Source organism: Lotus japonicus, chromosome 2 (assembly GCF_012489685.1).
Source record: "Lotus japonicus ecotype B-129 chromosome 2, LjGifu_v1.2".
Taxonomy (NCBI): Eukaryota; Viridiplantae; Streptophyta; class Magnoliopsida; order Fabales; family Fabaceae; genus Lotus; species Lotus japonicus.
The window spans coordinates 34,898,539-34,905,311 of NC_080042.1; the positions used below are offsets into that span (position 1 = coordinate 34,898,539).

Genomic DNA, 6,773 nt, shown 5'->3' on the forward strand with positions numbered 1-6,773 from the left:
GGTTCTGACGGGAGCATCTTTGTTGCCAATGACCAGTTCTTCTGGATGAGAAGCAACTATTCTTTTCTTCTTCTGAAGTTGATCAGAAGTTGTTGGAACATCTTCAGATGCTTCTGCCTCTGGAGCAACATCCTCTTGGCTTTTCGTTGGTTGATTTGCTTCTGAACAATCAATGCTTAAATCTGCAAATCTTTCAAACAGCTTTGACTTTTCTGAGCCAAGCTTATCATCAAATCTAATTTGGATAGATTCCTCAACAGTTTGATGAATAATATTATAAATTCTAAAACCTTTAGATCTTTCAGAATAACCAAGAAAATAACATTTTAAAGCTTTAGAATCGAATTTACCCAATTGCTCCTTGGTGTTGAGCATGTAGCAATAGCTTCCAAAAGGATGGAAGTAAGAGATGTCAGGTTGTCTTCCTTTGCATAGCTCATAAGGAGTTTTCTCCAGAATTGGTCTAATGGAAATTCTGTTCTGGATGTAGCATGCAGTGTTGATTGCTTCTGCCCAGAAGTGCTTGGCCATACTTGATTCTTGCATCATGGTGCGAGCCATCTCCTGAAGAGTTCTATTCTTTCTTTCAACTACTCCATTTTGTTGAGGAGTACGAGGACAGGAGAAGTTATGAGAGATTCCTTGGGAGTCGAATAATTCTTCAAAAGCTTTGTTCTCAAATTCTCCACCATGGTCACTTCTGACAGTAATCACAGAAGATTGAAACTCCTTCTGAACTAGGGTAATTGTAACGCCCCGATTTCTCGAGGGTCACTTTAGTAACCTTTTTCCAAAAACGTGTATAAATTTTCGTTGGAATAAAACTTTTCAATAACATTGCTTACAAATAAAAAGTTGTAACCTGAGAAATAGGCTGAATAATTCATTTTATTAATAAAAGCTTCGGAAGCGTACAATGATTCTTTCAAATTACAACATAATGATTAAACTAGTGTTCGACCGCCCCCAAGCCAACACCACAAGAAGGTCTCTAGGTTAGGTTCGAACCCTATAAACAAACTCAGCCAACCCCCAAGTACAGACTCAACTATCACCCTCAATACCCGACTTATAGGTCGCGTGACCTCCAAGGCCTCCTCCGGCGCTCGCATCATATCGTCTCGCATCCTCTGCTCTCGTCAATCCCATAGCTGAACTATAAGTCGCGCAGTCGATGTCTCGAGCCTTGCCGTCGTCCACATCAAGCAGAGATAGGGTCGCATCTCGACTGATCACACGCATGCTTGTTGTCTAGGCGTTAAGCACCCCAAACAACAAACAACAAACAAGCAAACAAGCAACGGTCAACTTCTAACACACACACATCATAAGTAGGGTATACTACCCTATCAATCACGAGTTCTTCACTATGCTACCATTCACAAATATGGGAACTATATTAAGTTCTAAGGTTCACAAGTATAGGGAACTATCTCATAATTCTAAGTTTCACAAGTATAGGGAACTATCTCATAGTTTATTGTTAGTCAATGCTCGTGCACATGCATGAAGACGCTTTGGATATCCATAAGTCAATCCCTCATGGAAAGGCAGGACGAACACAACTCCACGATCGGGGTTGGACACCTCCAACACTGCCCAACAGCTTGATGATCGGGGTTGGACCTCTCCAACGCACTGCCGTTTCACGTTCGTCCTTTGTTCAGGTCCATCCCCTGAACGTCACCACTGACTAGCCCAGTCCAGGTCACCAGCCATGGCCAACCAAGCCCAGTCCAGGTCACTTGGCCCACAAATGCATGCCATGCAAGTCAGTCATCATCACTAGGCCCTAAGCCCATCACGTTCATCTCTTATGAACAGCATATCATCGCATAATAACTTGCATGCATAGCAATAAATATAGCTAACACCCTAGGCATATAGGCATGTTCATAATAACACTAGCTAGCATTTATTGCATCATCATATAGCATATCTAGCACATACATCATCAATAGTCCTAGCATCATGCTTGCTAACAATCACAATCACAAACAATTTATCTAGGCCGAGGCCGAAGTGCCCTTACCTTAGTCACAGCAGAACACGTCCTAGGACTTTGGATTTGGCGGGGTCACGCTCGCTCCGAACCTCCTAGTCATGTGGACAGAGTAACGGTACGAATTAGTAGTCGGTTAGCGATAATATATCCCTTCCCCGTCGTTTCAAAAATACTTTCTTAAAAACCTCGAAAAATCAAACTTTCTCTTTCATAAGATCAAAACCACTTTTCTAAAATAATTGTTTGAAGATCATAAGAACGTTATAAGAACATCATGAATTTCTTAAGAAAAACCCCCAAAATCATAAATATTCCTAAGCAACTCGATCAAGATCATTCTCTTCTGATTTTTGGCAGATCAGCTTAAGCTGCAACCACAGAGCATATTGAGAATGGCCTTGCTCAAGGCTTAGAAACTAAAGCAATAAAAATAAAGAAAGACAAGAGAGGGAGGAGAAGCTCACATCTAAGGAGAGAAGAGAGCAAATGAGCTTGATGTGAAGAAAATGAGAGGGAGGAGCTCTCTATTTATAGTGAGAGGTGAGAGCAAAGCATTAATTGCTTTTCTTCCTCTCCAAGTGAGGCCCATGGCCTCCCCTTTCTTCAGCCCAACCCAGGGTTTCTAGAGCTTTCCTAGCTCCCCACATTTAGCCCTAAATTTAGGTTTATTTCCTAATTAAACCCTAGAAAAATTAGCATTTAAATCCATAATTATTTAAAATAATTAAATCTGAATCACAAGGGTTTCCAATCAGATTTGGAGAGATCCCTTAAAGTTTTAAAAATTTAGAAATCAATCCCACATCAATTAGAAAGTCAAAGAATCAAATCTCTAATTTCTCTCCATCATGAAACCTAGCTAGAAAAGGAAATTTTTGCAAAAGTCTTCTTTTTCCTTCCTCCACAAGTCTTGGCCGACCACACACTCTCCATGCTCAGATTTCTACCAAAAAATTTTTAAAATAATAATTTAAATAAAAACCCCAAAATAATTAATGCATTAAATGCACCATTTCCCTCCTAAATGCACCCAAAACTTCAATTTTAAAATCAAAAATCCTCATCAATAATTTTTGGCTCCAACAATTCGTGCACCAGCTCCATGATGCCTCAAAAATATTTTCAGAATTAATTTTGATATTAAACCATAGGTTAAAATTATTTAAATGCATTTTATTTAAATAAAACCCCATTTTATTTAAATAAAACCTTCAAAAATAAAACCATGGAATATTCTCTCCTAGAATATTCTTAAAATCATTCCAAGCACCTCCCCATAAGGTGCGGCCCACGAAATCGTCCTCGTCGACTCGATTTGCCAACTCATCGCTGCTATCGGGTCGATTTTGACCTAAAAGTCGCCGTCGCCGAACCCTAGCAATATTATAGTCAAAATGCTCGTATCGTCGCGCTCATTAAAGTCTAGAGGTTTCTAGGACTTAATATTGCTTCTATCGATTAATCACCCTTTTAAAAGGCATAATATCACATATAACACAAGCAATTCACAGAATATTATTATTAAAATAGTATGCCCTAAAACCGGGTCTTACAGTAATGAAGTTGGTAAACAAAGTGTGTGTTTCATCTTTGTGTCTTAGGAACTTTACCCATGTCCACCTGCTGTAGTCATCTACAATGACTAACCCATACTTCTTTCTTCCAATGGATTCAGTCTTTGTAAGATCAAGATTTGATCAGTGGTTGCATCTCTATGTTTTGATGATTACAATTAAGGTTTGTGATGATGAACAATTGTGGTACCCTAACGTTTGTCTTTTTGAGTTGTGACAAACAGGTTCTGAATCTGACCCAAGCCTATTCGTTCAGAAGAAGAAGAACCAAGGGTTACTAAAAAGAGAGCTATTTAATCTATCATGTTCGTTCTGAACAGTGGCAAATACTTCAGAAGCTCTGAAGATGGAAGCTCTCAAGAAGTTCTGAAGAACTCAAGTCAGAAGTTCTGAAGACCAGATGTTCCAGTGGAACGGTCCAGAAGCAGAAGACTCAAGTTCTGAGGACTTACAAGAAGTTGGTTCTGAAGACCCAAGCTATTCTAGCTCTGATGATCAGAAGTTCTGAGGAACTCGTTCAGTAGCAGAAGTTGCATGGTCAGAAGAATCCAAGCTTCAATCTGACGATGATCAGAAGCTTCATCAACGTTCATCTGAAGCTCCCTCATCACAAGTCAACTGGTGAAAGGACAGGTCTCTATCACAGTACAACGTCGTACAAGTCTCAGTCTGTCCGCCACCTACCTTGTACAGCCTAGCAGTCTGATATTACAGAATTGCCACTGCAACGGATAAAACCCTAGCAACGGCTACATCACAAGTCTTGGAGTATATAAAGGCTGAAGAAAGAAGAAAGAGGCGAAGAAACTTTGCTGAAAATATTCAACACAAACGAACCATTCTCTTAGCATCATTTCTTCACTGTTCTTAAACATATGAGTTTACTATTCGCTTGTTAGAAGCACTCATTGTAAACCCGAAACCTTTTACATCATATTGTAAAGTTCATCACGAGACCAAGGTTGGTCGGATCTTGAGAGGACTGAATCAAGGCTGATTCAGTATTTAGCTAGTCTTAAGAGGATCGGTAGATCAGCTTCTTAAGAGGATACTAGTGAGTAAATCAGTGTACTGTTAGTCACTTAGCAGGTTGCAAAGTGCAGTTGTAACACTCATTGATTTTAGTGGATTGCCTTCATCAGAAGAAGGAAGAAATCACCCTCACAGGTGGACTGGATTAGCTTGAGCTTTTATCTCAAGTGAACCAGGATAAAATACTTGTGTGCTTTACTTCCTATTATTCAGCAGTTAGTTTTTATCTTTGAGTTTTGAAAAAGCTAAAAAGTATACCCGAGATACAAAAACTCTATTCAAACCCCCCCCCCCTTTCTAGTGTTTCTCGCACCTTCAATTGGCATCAGAGCTCCGGTTCTGATTTCAACACCTAACAGTGTTCAGTGATCCAGAACCTTGTGTGAAAAACAAACAATGGCCCAAGCCAATACTTCCGCTGACAACAACAACAACAACAACAATCAACTCAGAGCACCAATCTTTGATGGTGAAAAGTTTGAGTACTGGAAAGATAGAATAGAATGTTATTTCCTTGGCACTGACCCAGATCTCTGGGATATGGTCATTGAAGGCTATACTGATCCAGTAGATGCTTCAGGAGTGAAGATCCCTCGTTCTGAAATGACTGACGCTCAGAAGAAGCGTTTCAAGGATCATCACAAGGCGAAGTCCATGCTATTCAGCTCAATATCATATATTGAGTATGAGAAGATCTCTGACAAAGAAACTGCTAAATCCATCTTTGACTCCTTGGTCATGACGCATGAAGGAAATGAAGAGGTCAAGGAAACCAAGGCTCTTGCTCTCATACAACAATATGAGCAGTTTAAGATGGAATCTGGTGAAACCATTGAGGAGATGTACTCAAGGTTTCAAACTCTGATTGCTGGAATCAGAGTGCTAAACAAGGGCTACTCTACTGGTGATCATGTCAAGAAGATTATCAGAAGTTTGCCTAAGGAGTGGAGAGCTTTTGTCACTGCCCTGAAACTCTCCAGAAATTTGAACTCTTTGAAGTTAGAAGAGCTCGTGAGTCATCTCAGAAGCCATGAGATTGAACTCAAAGGAGACAAGCCTCAGAAGAAAGACAAGTCTATTGCTCTTAAGTCAAAGTCTGACAAAGCAAAAGCCTATCAGGCGGAAGAAGAAAATTCATCTGAAGAGCTATCAGATGCGTTTGATGATGAAGAGCTGTCTCTTTTCACAAAGAGGTTAAGCAAACTCTGGAAGAACAGACATAGCAAAAGCAAAGGACCAAAGAAAAGTTCAGGAAGATATGAATCTTCATCTGGTCAGAAGAAGTCATCTGGAAAGGAAGTCACTTGCTTCGAGTGCAAGGATTCTGGGCATTACAAGAGTGACTGTCCCAAGCTTAAGAAGGATAAGAGACCAAGAAAAGTCTTCAAGAAGAAAGCTCTCATAACCTTTGATGCAACTGATTCTGATGAAGCTGAGTCAGAAGAAGATGAAGCTGTGGAGGCTCTAATGGCTACCACTAGCAGAGGTGCTGGAGCTTCAGAAGATGATTCAGACTCTGAGAATGATGATGAGGTATTCTCTAACTTTTCTCTATCTGAGCTAAGAACTGCTTTATCTGAAATAATGAAGAAACATGATATTCTGCTAAATAAGCATAAAGAGCTCAAAAAGAAATATGCTGCTAAAACCAGTTCTATAGAAGTTCATGAGAAGTCAGTCTCTGAACTCATGGATGAAAACTATATTCTTGTTAATGACAATGCTGTTCTTCGTGCTAAAAATGATGTGCTAGAAGATCAACTTGCATCATCTGATGTTAAGTATGAGACAAAATATGAGAAAGCGTTTCAAAAGTTCCTTGCAAAGGGCATAGACAGAAGTCTTATGGCTTCAATGATCTATGGCATGAGCAGGAATGGGAACAGTGGCCTTGGCTACTTTCAATCCATGAAAGATAAGTCATCTGAGCCCAAACGCGAACCATTGCATAAGCATTTCGTTCCCGCTGGCACGGTCATTCCAGAGAAGGTTAAACCAAAGGTGGTGAAACCAAAGGGAAAGTTCAAACTTGACATGTCTAGATACTATACTCAGGTTCCTATGCATTATCCTCCTGTTGCACCCAAAGTTCCAAGAACTTCTGGGAAAACTAACAAGAAAGGACCCAAGATATGGGTACCTAAAACAAAAATTATTCCTGT

The 6,773-nt window shown here is 39.9% G+C and overlaps 1 long non-coding RNA gene across 1 annotated transcript; it reads right to left on the bottom strand.

Annotated features, from left to right (window-relative positions):
• Nucleotides 1-882: 882 nt before the first annotated feature.
• Nucleotides 883-2,489, bottom strand: LOC130735359 (uncharacterized). Its single transcript, XR_009018410.1, has 3 exons — nucleotides 2,470-2,489; nucleotides 2,033-2,097; nucleotides 883-1,251 (listed from the first exon to the last, which is right to left on the bottom strand). It is a non-coding gene; the product is annotated as an uncharacterized LOC130735359 (long non-coding RNA).
• Nucleotides 2,490-6,773: the final 4,284 nt, after the last annotated feature.